The 14,091-nt window shown below is 41.0% G+C and overlaps 1 pseudogene; it reads right to left on the bottom strand.

Annotated features, from left to right (window-relative positions):
- Positions 1-9,383: 9,383 nt before the first annotated feature.
- On the bottom strand, positions 9,384-10,067 carry LOC143187224 (uncharacterized; annotated as a pseudogene).
- Positions 10,068-14,091: the final 4,024 nt, after the last annotated feature.

Genomic DNA, 14,091 nt, shown 5'->3' with positions numbered 1-14,091 from the left:
TCCGGAGGGATATGGGTGGCGACCTCTCCCTCCGAGCCGTGGTAGCCGCGATCGCTGGCGATCGCGGCGCCTGGCAAGCGTTCACCTCCTTCTGTGAGGAAATCATGACCCGGAAGGAGGCGGACGAGCGCGAGCGGGAGGTCGCAGACCCCGCTCGCGCAGAAAGAAAAGGGGCGCGTCGGGCAGCGGGGCGGCGGTTACGTGCCGCCCCAGCCACAGGTCGGGCTGGTCCCCCCTGACTCTGTCCGCGCGTATCTCGGCCGGGCGGAAACGTTATCCGCCCGGCACCAACAGGCGGCTCCCGCGCATAATGCCGCGGCGGGCTCGGCTACTGAGCCCGTCAGCCGCGCGCGGGACCGCCAGGGCCTGAGGTCACCGGGTTGGGGACCCGGTGGCCTCCTGTCAAAAGGCCCAGAAGGGGCGTCGTCGAGGGTGTGGCCCTCTCGGCGGCGCCAATCCCAAAAGGGAAAACGAAGTGGTCACGGGCGCTGGGCGCGTAGCGCGAGGCGTCCGCGGCCACGTGGGGAGGTTACACTCCCCACAGAAGAAGGAACTCCGCCGCGCTGGTAGCGGCGGAGGGAAGCGCGGGGGGCTCCGGTAGTTTTCGAAAGAGTTCCCGGAGTCCCCCCTAATGCGCTGAAGATGGCCACCGTGGAGTTTTAGTGGGTGCAAGCCCCACACTACCCCGGGATTCCCCCATCCCGGGGTGTGCGTTAGGCATTTCTCCACGTTAAAAAAAAAAAAAAAAAAAAAAAAAATGGGTATATACAAAATAAAAGGAGACATTGCTAAAAATACATTAATTTAATATATTTATTTTTTAATTGTAATAATTTATGATTAAATTTTTTCCCCCGTTCTCCCCTCTTCCACCCCGGCCAGGACCGCGGTTGCCGTCGCGATCTCGACGACCGGGGCTTGTCCCATACTTGGCTTGCCGGGTTTTTTTGTTTAAATCCCGGAACTGTAACATGAAAAACAGATACATGTTATTCCAGAAGTTTACTTCGTTTTTGAACAAAAAATGAATAGATAAATTACTTAGCGGTTTAGCAAAAGATCGCCTATGATCTTTGTACCTTTTTTCGCCAGGCCTCCTCTAAAGTCTGCATCAACTCAGGCGTCGGCGTCGGCGTCGGTGCTGGCGTTGGCGTCTGCGTCGGTGCCGGCGTTGGCGTCTACGTCAGTGCCGGCGTTGGTGTCGGCGTCGGTGCCGGCGTTGGCGTCAGCGTCGGTGCCGGCGTTGGCGTCAGCGTCGGTGTAGTTTCCGCCGACGTAGGCATCGGTGTCGGCACTAGTGCCGGTGCCGGTGCCGAGATTATATTTCTCACACTGTTTTGTATCTAAAAATAAACAGAAGATATAATAAGAGTATCTAATATATAATCAATTGCTGTGTGTTCACGTAATTCTTTACATACACTTTCTTATTTTTTTTTTTTTTCAAACAACAAAGTACAAAATTTATATTAAACTAATTAAAGTATGTCGAAGGAATGTATGTAAAGGAACCTGTGTAACGCAGACCCAAACGAACTTTCTTTAGGTATATTTTGAGAGAAACGTAGAGGTACTTACGGAGTTTTCCGCTTCGTGGTCACTTTTCTTCTGTCGGTCGGAACCTTGCCACGCAGGGTTGTTGGCGAATTTCCTCGTGCGAGGTGGAGGAAAGTAGTGGGGAAAGAAATAAGGTGCTGACAAACCGAACGATGTTCGTAACAACACGTTATTTCGCGAATTTAATGTTGAAATAAATGATTAACTCTATCACGAATGCTTGATAGAGGGACGAAAGGCTAAGTCGCGAAACCTCACGATTGTAATTCCTCGAAGTCTCGAATCATTTCTCCTAATCGTTTCCGTGTTGTGTTACAAAGTTTGATGCTAAGTTCCCACGAATCGATTGGAAATTTTCGGAGATACCCGAAAATTGACTCTCTAATCGTTTCTAATTCTTGTTTCCGGGGTTCGCTTCCTCCTCAGCTCTTCTTCCCCCAATTCACGCGTTCGGGGGCCTCCATGTTTTTGGGCATTGACGAAAGCTCGCGATCGATTTGTCCACCGACCCGAGGAAGGAGGATCCCCAGTCGCTCCGATAGGGGTGGAACGGGCTCTCCTTGGTCACTCCGCGGCAGTGGTGGTGGAAAGTCCCCGATCATCCCGCGATGGTGGTGGAGGAATCTCTCCCTCAGGTCGAAGGTTCGCGAAAACTGGGGAGGAAGAACGAACCCCGGAATAACGCGGCCCAAACGGGCCCACGCGAGTGTTTTCCAGATGTTTTTATGGCTGTATTGTCCCGCGAGTCGGCGTCAACCCTCCGATAATACGAACGAACGATGAGTTGGCGTAACGGTACCGACTGCGGGGCAATAGAGCCTTCGATGTTTATAACTCGAGAGGAACACGCCGCTCGACGAAAGCATGGAATTGTTTTATGAATTGCCAGATGTGGAACTTTCGAACGGACGACTCAATAGACAAATTGTCTAAATAAATCTCAGATTCTCACATCTGGCAACAATAAACAACGGTTGCTTCGTCGAACGGAACATAATGGGTGTCCTATTGTAATGTATTGCTAAGATCTCTCGGGTACCCAAGGTATACCGAAATATAATGAGACACTCGGTATATCTTCCCTCACTTTCCAATTTCCCCACACACATACATACCTACCTAAGGAGAGAATTCGCTGGACAACCCTTGATTCTTACTTTCCCCAAAAGATTCCAGGATTTAAAGCGCCTTTTTCACTCACTCACTATTTTGCATCTCACTTGCACCATGGCCCGAGCGATACGTCATCGGTCCACGCAAAGGTTTGCATACGCGAAAATTTGAAAATTTATGACATTTTCAAGCATGAATATGGAGTCTCTCTCCATTCCGAGGAAAGTGGAGAAGAATCACTTTACCTTCCTTATTGTTATATTTATAATATAACAGAGGGGAAAATATTGATATTGGTCTGGGTTAGGTCTGTGTTAAGTCTAGATTGATGAAGCGAGATGAAATGTGGAGATATGGGGTACAATATCTTAAAGGATATAGAGATCACCTACAAACCAAATACCGAAAAACAAGATTGGTCGTATGCATATGCACGGGATAATAAAACAATTCTTTCTGCGTATTTCCGTCCGAAACGTATTTTCGTACATATGTATCCTACATAAATGTGTCATTGTACACTAATACTAATGCAACAGAGAGACGCATGTGTCTGTGCTCTTGAGCACACTCTTGTGTTCTTCCTTTCAATATCTTAGCGATCTGTAATATAAACAAATCCGTGAAAGCATTGGGCATTGGAGGAACAGCTCAGTTCTTTGCTTTGTGCATTACAGTAAAGAAGTACAAAGCATTCGAGCTTTCAAATACGAATAGCGTATGAATTGTTACATACGCTACTTTCGTGTTAATCGCGTGTGAATAGTTATATAGTGTGATTCTGGACAAAATGAATATGGAAGCAAGACAGGAAAGCGAAGAAGTAAGAAAAGAAAAGTGCTATGTGAAAGGAAAGAGAAAAGGCCATCAACCTACAACGACTATGAAGCGTTTGTCTATGAAGAAAGGGTGGAGAGAAAAGTAAATTACGTTTCAATTACAGATTCGCATGAGAGCAGTAGTTTGTAATGCAGTAATAGCATGGTACTCTTTAATGATGAATATTGTAATATTTATATTATTGGAATATATCAAGAACTATCCCGGACGTTTTACACAGATATTGCATGTGTAACGACCCACGGTCTTCCCTCTCACTCTATTCATTTCTATCTCTCTCTACCTATTGCTATCTCTCTCTACCTATCACCATCTCTCTCTATATTTGTATCTTTCTAATACTTTATTATTATATTACTGCGTATTCTATTATCCTAACACTAATTAATATTTCTGTACCTTATTTTTATACCATATATTATAAGTTAATTAATATGTTAACATAAAAACAACGTATATCGTCCGATTTCATTCACGATTAGAATAAGACCGCCATAAAAAAGTAAGACATTACGCATGCGCGAACTCCGACTAGCGGGTATATAAGGACCTGCGAAAGCAGCAGGAGACACACTTCTCTTTGACATTTGGTTCCGAACAGACGAAGATCTTGAAGGCAGCTGATATACTCGTCTAGTGAGATCGAGACCACTCCTCTAGAGGTAGCCACCGTTTTCCAGCGATCAGGAGTATTTAATGTTCCTTTACAGGTTCAGTTTGGAGTAACCTTATGACAGGTGCACTACGACGATTCCTGTGAAGTGCAGTGCGGGCAACATCTTGGAGGAAGCTGATATACTAATAGATCGAGACCGCTCCTTTAGAGGTAGCGACCATTCTAGCAAATGGTGTAGTTGATGAAATGGTAGTAGTTGATGCTTCTTTAATATAGAGTTCGTGTTCGCCAGAAGCAGACGAATCGCCTGCCAACAAGCGCTAGAAGCCATTCCTAGTCGGACACATTTCTAAGACCGCTCCTGAAGAGTCTTTTCTTCAAGGTAGCGACTGATGTAGAAAAGACAACGAAGGGCTTACGGATGCTTAGACAATTAAGGCAAAACTTATATGTTTCATGGAACCTTGAGGCCGCTCTGAGGTTATAGCCACCTATAACTTTGGCAGCGACCAGGGCATACGAGACAAGATCTATTGCAGACACAAACACAATACACTTCGCCTTGTATATGGGATCCTCTACCGCGAATAATATAAATAATCACATATCCTAACTCTCGTTCAACGACATATATATCGTATTTGCATAACTCTTGTGTTATCGAGATAATTGATAGATAATTATAATATAACCTCACATACAGATAATCACGCATAATATAACCTCATATCATCTTATGATTTTATTTAACCAAATTAGAATATTTATCAATGTTGTATTAACGTTAGGATTAGAATAAGTATTATTGAATAAACTATTGTTAAGAAAGATATAAACCTTGGATTTTAACTCCTTAACCGCACGCCACACGAACCCACACCTTTTCGTCCATTGGAAAGCCGCTCTTCCATGGACAACGTAACATCGGTTTAGGGACGTTACACATGCTATGCGTAGCGCAACACGTGTCGTCACTTCATCCCTATTGTGCCGTCCATCTCTTTTCCATCTTTACTTTGGCCGTGTTTCCCTTACTATAGTAGAAAGACCAGAAACGTATCGAACAATTCCTTCTAATATGTATCTCGCATTTTTTAAAGATAAGGAAGCAAGAAAATCAAGTAAATTTGTGATTATATTTTAAAACTGGTAAATTAAACTTTTACTACAATTTGTACTTCACTATACATAGTGAATGGCTCATAGTACCTGCACTATTCTAGAAATGAAAACTTTTTTCTCTTCTGTAATGTCCAATAAGTGGTCCTTGGAGAGTTTTGTCCTGACACAATCGGATTTTTCGAAGTCCAGGGTTTATTATACTGTTCAAATCGTCATTTAGTCCGGGCGCATATTGGCCTCGCAACACGACGCAGCATACGGTAGCGCCTATCTTTGTTTGCACCATACTAGCTTGCCTTCTAATTATGCGCTGTCAGGCTCCGGCTGACCACCAGGCCGCGGGCCCAAACGGGAGACCCGTATAGGGCCATGGCCCGCACCACTCCCACATATAGGCGGCGTACCTTCTGGTTGGGTCCCCCGAGGTTGGGTAAAAGTCGACCAAGCATGGTCGACACGGCCACAACCCGAGGGACGAGGCGGTCGAAATGTCCATCGAAGCGCCAGCGGCTATCAATGTTCAGGCTGAGGTACTTAAACCTTTCCTCGACCTGGATGCGGGCATCACCCACCCAGATCCGAGCCTGGGGGGCACGCCGCGACAGAGGCAGCCCGTGAAACCAGACTACCTCCGTCTTTTGCGACGAGATACGAAGCCCCAAGGCTCGGATCCAGGCGACGACCAGGGCCACGGCCATCTCGGCCAGACGGACAGTCCTCGTTCAATCCCTCCCAACTGCTACGAGGAACGTGTCGTCGGCGTAACAGACAATGCTCGCCCTGGCGGGGAGGGGCCCGCGCAGCACAGAGTCGTACCCCAGGTCCCAAAGGAATGGTCCTAATACGGAACCCTGACGCACACCCCGGCTGAGCACCCTCCGCTGGGTAGGTCTGATCGTCCTGTCTCATGCTTACCAGCCTTCTGATGGTGTCGTTTCCTTCCATCCTCAGTATGGAACTGTGACCGAAGTCTCTTTCCTTCCAGGCGTTCCATACGGCGAGCTTGTGTGCCGTTTTCAACGCGTGCGTCTTTATCTCCACGTCCAGAGGGTGTATTCCCATGATCACCTCCGCCGCTCTCGTGGGTGTCGTACTTAGCGTTCCCAGCATTCTCCTTAACGCCAGTCCCTCTAGGCCGTCCAGCCTTTCCTTGACCGTTCTCATGTTGGCGGTCTCGCACCAGGCTATCGCGCCGAACAGCATCCTCGAAAGCACTATCGCCTCGTACATCCACTTCATGGTCGCTCTGTTTACCTGTTTGAACACGTGTTTCCTCCAAGTCAGGCGTTCATTCAGCCAGATTCCCAGGTACTTCACCTCCTTGGTGAATTTCAGCGTCTCTCAATTGTACGTCAGGTCCATGATGACAGGCCTGTTTATTTTCCTCGTGAAGAAGATCGTCTCCATCTTCGCGAACAGCTCCGTTTGACGGCACCATTCCTCCAGTTCTGATGGCGCCTCCCTCGCCTTGTAGGTGACCATCGTCTCGTTTATTCCTGTTGCCAGGAAGGTCACGTCGTCGGCATACGTCAATACCGCTACACCGCTCCTCTCGAGCCTGTGTATGAGATCGTCCACTGCCATACACCATAACAGCGGTGACAGGATTCCCCCTTAAGGGCAGCCTCTCTTCACGAATCCCTTCGTGATCGTTACCCCTTTCGAGGTTTGCAGCTCCCTGGTGGTCAACATATTGTTAATCTATCGGGTAACGTAGTCGTTCTGCCCGAACACTTTCAGGGAGTTGACTATCAGTCTCGTGGACGTTTGGTTGAACGCCCTCTCTATGTCCATGAAGCAGGCCACCGTCAGCAGCTTCTTCCTCATGGCTCCTTCTACCTCGCCTACCAGGTTGTGCAGAGCCACCTCCACCGAGTGTCCTACCCTGAACGCGTGTTAGTTGTCGTGCAGCGGTTTCGTTTCCAGCGTCACCTCTTTCATGTATCTGTCCACCATCCTCTCCAACATCTTCAGCAAGAACGATGTCAGGCTGATGGGTCGATAAGCTTTGGGCGTCGCATAATCGGTCTTCCCTGGTTTGGAGATGAACGCCACTCTGGTTATTCTCCATGATCTCGAGATTGTTCCTAGCGCCAGGCTGGCTCTCATTATCTTCGTCAGGAAGATTTTGATGTACGGCATCGTTGTTTTGATCATTTTTGGATAGATGTTGTCTATTCCAGGTGTTTTGTAGGGCAAGAACGAGCCTATCGCCCATTCGACTCTTTCTGATTTCACTATTTTGCTCGCGATTTCGCATCCTGGTTTCCGTAAGTTTCTCCACAGTTCGTCCTTTCCGTTGTCGTTTCTTTCGTCTTCCAGCGGTGTTCCGCTGAAGCCTAACCCAGACTTAACCCAGACCAAACCCGAAGGAAAAACCATTTGGAAATAATTCGCCACATATACAAAGAGATAAGTAAAATCCTTTTACTCTTATTGTTTGTAAATAAATTAATAGGAAATCATCATGAACTTGTTTTAATTGGTTTTTAAAGCCTGGTATCAAGAACGTAGAAACTTATAAGTATATTATCTTTTACATTCAAGTTATATAAATTCGAAAAGTAATTTTTATTAAACTGATTTACTTTTGCAGATCAAATCAGAGTTTACACTCGAAATATTTCGCGAATGACTCGTACCGCTCAATGCCGCTTGCAGGTGACTTGGACCAAACCATAATAGCATTTTAGAAACGCGAGAGTAAGATTTGACATTTGCCTTCTCTTTCGTCTTTCCGAAACTATCCGAAGTGATCCCAACGGCCGAATTCACGTACATACGGCTCGTGCAGTAGTGTGTATAGTGGAGAGAAAATCACAGTGTGGCTCCATCTTGCATTCATTAGGCAGCCTCATGTCTGTGGATAATATTATTTCTGTAAAGAAAACTGTAATGGCAGATACTGACCAAGAAATCTCGTAAAGTCACGTGACTACCCTAGGCCCTTAAGATAACACATCTATGCACAGCTAAAATGCTGTGTTCGACTTGGCGTGGCCAGGCAAGGAATTCTCAGATCATTAACAACATACCTTTTCTCGCAGGTTAATTTGTGAATTTAAAACTCTGACAATATGACTAGATTTTCATAGCTGCATTGTAAAATATTTCTAAGGTCATTTATCGATATCAATAGCTTGCCTTTCACAGACGTGTAACTGACTCATCAATTTAAATAAAGTTTTAACACATTGTGTAGACTTTCATTAGTTTGCAATTTCTTGGCCACGCCAAGTCGAACACAACATTTTAGCTGTGCATAGGTGTGTCATCTTAAGCGTAATTGGAAAGTACCGAATCTTACATTACCTTACATAGTGTAGCCTTTGCACATTGCTGGAAAGCACCTGTATGTACTTTGCAGCTCATTTCGATTTCACATTTTCTTATGACACAGTACCGATTTTTTCATGTACTTGGCGTAATCTTTTTACTTTTTTGAAGTTTTTTGTTAGAATATTAATCACTATTCAACATATTCAGTGATGAAGGCTTCCATCGTGGAACGTTTTAATCGTACTTTAAAAAATCATATGTGGAAACTGTTTACACTCAATGGAATATATAGATGGATCGATGCATTACCAAGTTTTGTGGCTAAATACAACATGTGGAAACATAGAACTATTAGAATACGACCATGCGATGTTACCCCTACAATTGCTGATAAGCTTTTGAACACAGTATATAGCAATGTAAAGACTGCTGCTCCATCGAGATTCAAGGTTGGTGACTCTGTATGCGTGAACAAATACAAAACCGTTTTCGACAAAGGATATACACCAAATTGGACTGCTGAAGTGTTCAAGATAATCAAAGTACAAATAACTAATCCTGTGACTTATCTGCTGCAAGATTCATGCGGAAATCCTATTGCAGGAGGATTTTATGAATATGAATTACAACGCGTTATCAATCCCGATGTGTATTTAGTGAAAAAAATATTGCGTAACAAGGACGATAAAGTATATGTGAAATGGTTAGGATTTGATAATTCGCACAACTCATGGATACATGAAAAGAATGTATTATAAACATAAAAAGATGTTTTTACTACAATGTTAATGTGAAAATGCAAATAAATCGATTTTCATAAAATAATTTCAATCTGTTATTGTACAGCTTCTATCCTTTACAATCTTATTTTATAATGCCCCGAGGTAATGTATCATTTGAATCAGATATAAGATATCGCTTATCATCATTCGGACTGAGAGCAATATTCAATTCTGTTACAGTATCACTTTATGCAATTTAGATGTTATGCATGACCGACGACGAGTTATTTCAAATGCAACACGTAAACATTGCTTGTAATCATTGAAATTTATCATTTTGGCTACAATATTGTTTTTGACACCTTTCAATTTTTTCACATCTTTTTTACTGAACACTTTCAAAGTATACATCTTTGCTCTAAGTCCAATGAATTCAGTCATTATTGAACCACTGTTTTCATCTTTCATTAAACCAGGCACTTTCTTATTGACAAGCGGTATACCATATACACTGTCTATTGGATAATCGATGGTGTCGAATCTATGGATATCGCGTTTCATCATCTCATAAACATCTTCACATTGAATATAATAAATTAAACTGTCTGTGTCGGTATACATAATTTTATAATTTCGCTGGTGTAATGGATACATATAATCGTAGTGGTATTTGTACAGATATGTTTTTGAAATTGAGTATTGAGTTCTATATAATCGCGAAGCCATGGGGATTGATTAAATTGGAGAATGCGGTGTATTTTTGTAATGCGAAGACCATGATGTATACACTGTTCTAAGTTGCGATAATGAATAACGTAACGCTCCTTATCGTATAATATCGCCAGTAACTTATCCTGTTTTTTACGAGGGGGTTTGGCACGTGTCGGACAAAACGGTAGATCAGCATGATCATCATGCAGATGTTGTGGATATTCTATATTAACTTCAAGAATATAACCTACCGATGAATCAGTTGCAATCGAAAATACATCAAAATTTTCAACATTATACTGCATATGGTAATGGTTGACACATTGCCCATCCATATAAATTGTTTATATCAAAGTACATGAAGTACGATGATAATTTCGATGGATCATAGGATAACATATACTTATTATTGCCTTGCGCGTATCTCCCGGAACATTGACTCATACCACCACGTATACCCCGCTCGAAAAACAAAACCATATCGATGTCAGTGAGCAATTCAAAATTAACTTTAGTATGCTTTAACATAGCATTCCATGTAAAACCTGGTAATGTGTAATAGTGAGCTGGATCTGGACCATAACTCTTGATACAACTTTCACGGAAATTTTCGAAAATATCTGCTAATAATAAAATATCTGTTTTTAAATACAAATCGCTGTATTCACCTAAATTTTTAATCTCGAAAGAGCGTCATATGTTCTTAGCGTGTGCGTAATCGCTTTCGGATACTATTTCATCAGTCAACGAACTGTAAAAAGATTCCCGCGATGGTAAACACGAATCTTCTAATTTCTCAAAGCAATCAATGTATTCATATGGAAAGACACCCTTTCGCGTGAATAAATGAAATTTTTCTTTGGATAACATTTGAAAATTAGAGTATAAAATTTTTACCTTACCTTTACTGAGAAAAGACGCTAATTTATCAAGACTAGTATTTAAAAATTTATACGAATCTATAAAGCGTAATTTTATATAATTTCGACAACCTAATTCTTCTTGCGTTACATCTTTTACGTTTTGCAAATGAAATATACTTTTCTTTGGTTATAGGTAGTAAATCAATGTAACCTTCAAATGCATTAGTTAATTCCATGATGATAAAATGCGAATCGTTCCAGATAAATTGTGAAAGACTATAGGGATGCAGAATAAATTATTATAATTTATATTACAGTCAACATGTGCAATGCCTCTACAGCGCCCTATTAAATGACGATAATCTCGTACTCGTGTTTCGTTGATATCGAATGGTTTCTCACAAATATGGCAATGTATCGCATTGTGAAATTCACCCCACTGCTCTTTCGTTAGGTGTACCATAGAGATATTATTAGATAATACAGATTTAACAGTCTATGCTAAATTCTTTAATTCCTTTATAAACCATGAAACGCAGTCTATATCGCGACGATATTGATGTGGTGATAATGATGTATCATAAGAACAATGCACGTAATATCCATACTGAATACCCTATGATGTTGATATGCATGCGATATACATTCATCTTCGACACTATCCTTAATTTTTTCTAAAATACACTCGAGGTCTGCATAAACCACAAACGGAACCCGATACTTTCTGCAATACTTGTTAAATTTGAGCCATTTATCATTCTCGCTGGGTAGCAGAACAGTGCATTTATTCATATTCTGACAATCATTCTGATGAGTATCTAACCTCTCACGGGAATTGAAGAAGTGTAAGCATCTGTAAAAGTATTCATATATAATCGTTTATTCTTCATAAAATTAAAATTTTAATGTTTTTACACGTTTTATACATACCGATCACAGATGAACTTCTTTTCTTTATGTTTGCTTAATTGTGTGCCAACAAGTCGAGACAAATTTTTTATCCATGCAAAGTGTCCTATGCCATCATTCTCTATGTACAGCAAATTCACATGTCTATCCCTGTTCTGATCAGTGAGACGCAATGGAACGATGACTTACTTCAGGTCCTTCTTTGTTTTCTTGATGTTTTCTTCGATGCTGAATAGATTCACGGAGATATTGTTCATCGTTCCAAACTTTTTAATATCATTCATGGATATTGGATATCCGATATTCTCAAAATTAAGCACTGCTCTATAATCTGGGTATGAACTTTGCTGAAATGTATATTGTTTAGCTGGATACAAAGCGGCTACCACAGCCCATGCGAAACATGCATCGTCATGGGATTTTACAGAAATTACTGCTTCTTTTAAGTAGTATTTCTCGCGGTAGCTTGAAATGACATCCAACATGCATCGGATTATACTTGTTTAAATTGATTATTAAATTCAGTATTCGCGACAATGCCCATCCACTATCACGTTCCTGAAATTCTTCCAACAGTGTTATTGTACATTCAACAATACATCGTTCATACCACTCTTCAAGATCCGATGCGCGAAATAATTCACAGTTTTTGGTATTTAAGCTTTTCCTTTCACATTTATCACCTGCTATAAATTCCCCATTAAATATCGTATTCACTTTAAGTGCAGTGTGCTTCACTAATGCATATCTTACATGTAAAAGCACTATACTTCTCGCACCATGAAGGAAATTACGTGGATCGATATAATTTGAGTTTATCACAACACCTGTCAATACACGATTTTCGAATTCAGTTTCTAATTCACGCCACAAGAGACCATTGTTTGAATGTCCTGCACCTTCATGCACGAAACGAGTACGCGTCACTAGTTTAAAACTTTCAAATTGTGTAATTCGAGCAACCAGAGATTGTTGAGTACCAATTGATAATCGAGGGCGTTTTCTTACTCGACAATATTGTTCCAATGACTCAAGATATTCGTTGCAACGTTCTTCCCATGCAATGTATTCATCCAGACAATTCAAACGAACGGCTTGTTCCCGCAATTCGTGTTCAGTAAGAACAAATTCATCCATGTTCATGATTTGTTAACTCTTGAAAGTAACAGCACATTACACACAAATCTTTTATTTTACTTTTATATATTCTGATCACAGTTTAAACTGGTGTCATATGTCGCAATCACGTTGCATCTGTTTGTTCGTATAAAATTTCTGATGATTTTAGATTATGCTGACATTATGCTGACGAGAAGTCACACGCAATTCGAGAAACTAAATAAATCATATAATATATTACAAATGCATTTTAAAAATTATTTAAGCAAAAAAAAAAAATGTATTCTTTTTAGAAATTATTTTAACACTTACTGTATCAGTATAAATACAATGCTTACATCTTTTTTCATGTATTATGCAATGGTTATAAATACAATGCAGATGTATGACTAATCAGCTGTTATTAAATCAAACATTCATTTATACAATTTATAAGAACAAAATGTCTAATTATAATTGATGTAGAACATGCTGATGATTAGTCGTGATGGTAAAGTAAGGGGAGGGGAAACTGAATTCAATGGGTGTGGCGATGATGGGAAATTGTTTGCGCTCAATAGGTCATACGAATCAGAGTAGGAAGTCCCCCCCTAATTGATGTGACGAGCCATTCACATAGCTCATAATAACAAAATAGAAGTGACAGGAATAAAGCATATTTGCAATGGTGGGAAGCCAACTAAATACATTTCTTACAGTACTAAAACATAAAGTTCAATCGGTAAACTTCATGTCACACGTGTGAGTTAATTGTGTTTGAAATATTTCGAACAGAAAAATTGTATTATTTACTATTAATTGTCTACCAGAACACGGTTTTTTATAAATAGAATTAAATCAAAATATGTTCTCAATAATGAATGAAATAACGAATCTGTGCCTTATACGCCAATCAACGAGTCAATCGAAGATGATGCATCGCCTCCTAAGAAAACGAAATATGCAAAGTATGTATTAATCTTATTCTTAAAAATGACAGTATATGCATTTTTGTCAAATTTATATGTATCTTATAAAAATTGATTTCTTCTTCTAGTTCTAATTCTACTTTCAAACCACCACATCCACGCCCTGTTCGTATCTTGAGAAGAAGGTACCCGCTGACATCAACATCTTATAAATATTTACAAATAGTATGATTTGTAATAATTCTATACATCAATAAAATAAAAACTTATGTAATATTTCTTGTATATTTCAGATAATTAACAACAGCCGAAGAGCGAGAAGGAGAATTTTT

Source organism: Calliopsis andreniformis, unplaced genomic scaffold (genome assembly GCF_051401765.1).
Source record: "Calliopsis andreniformis isolate RMS-2024a unplaced genomic scaffold, iyCalAndr_principal scaffold0022, whole genome shotgun sequence".
Classification (NCBI taxonomy): domain Eukaryota; kingdom Metazoa; phylum Arthropoda; class Insecta; order Hymenoptera; family Andrenidae; genus Calliopsis; species Calliopsis andreniformis.
The sequence above is the reverse complement of the archived record's forward strand: the minus strand, read 5'-3'. Positions and strand labels throughout refer to the sequence as shown.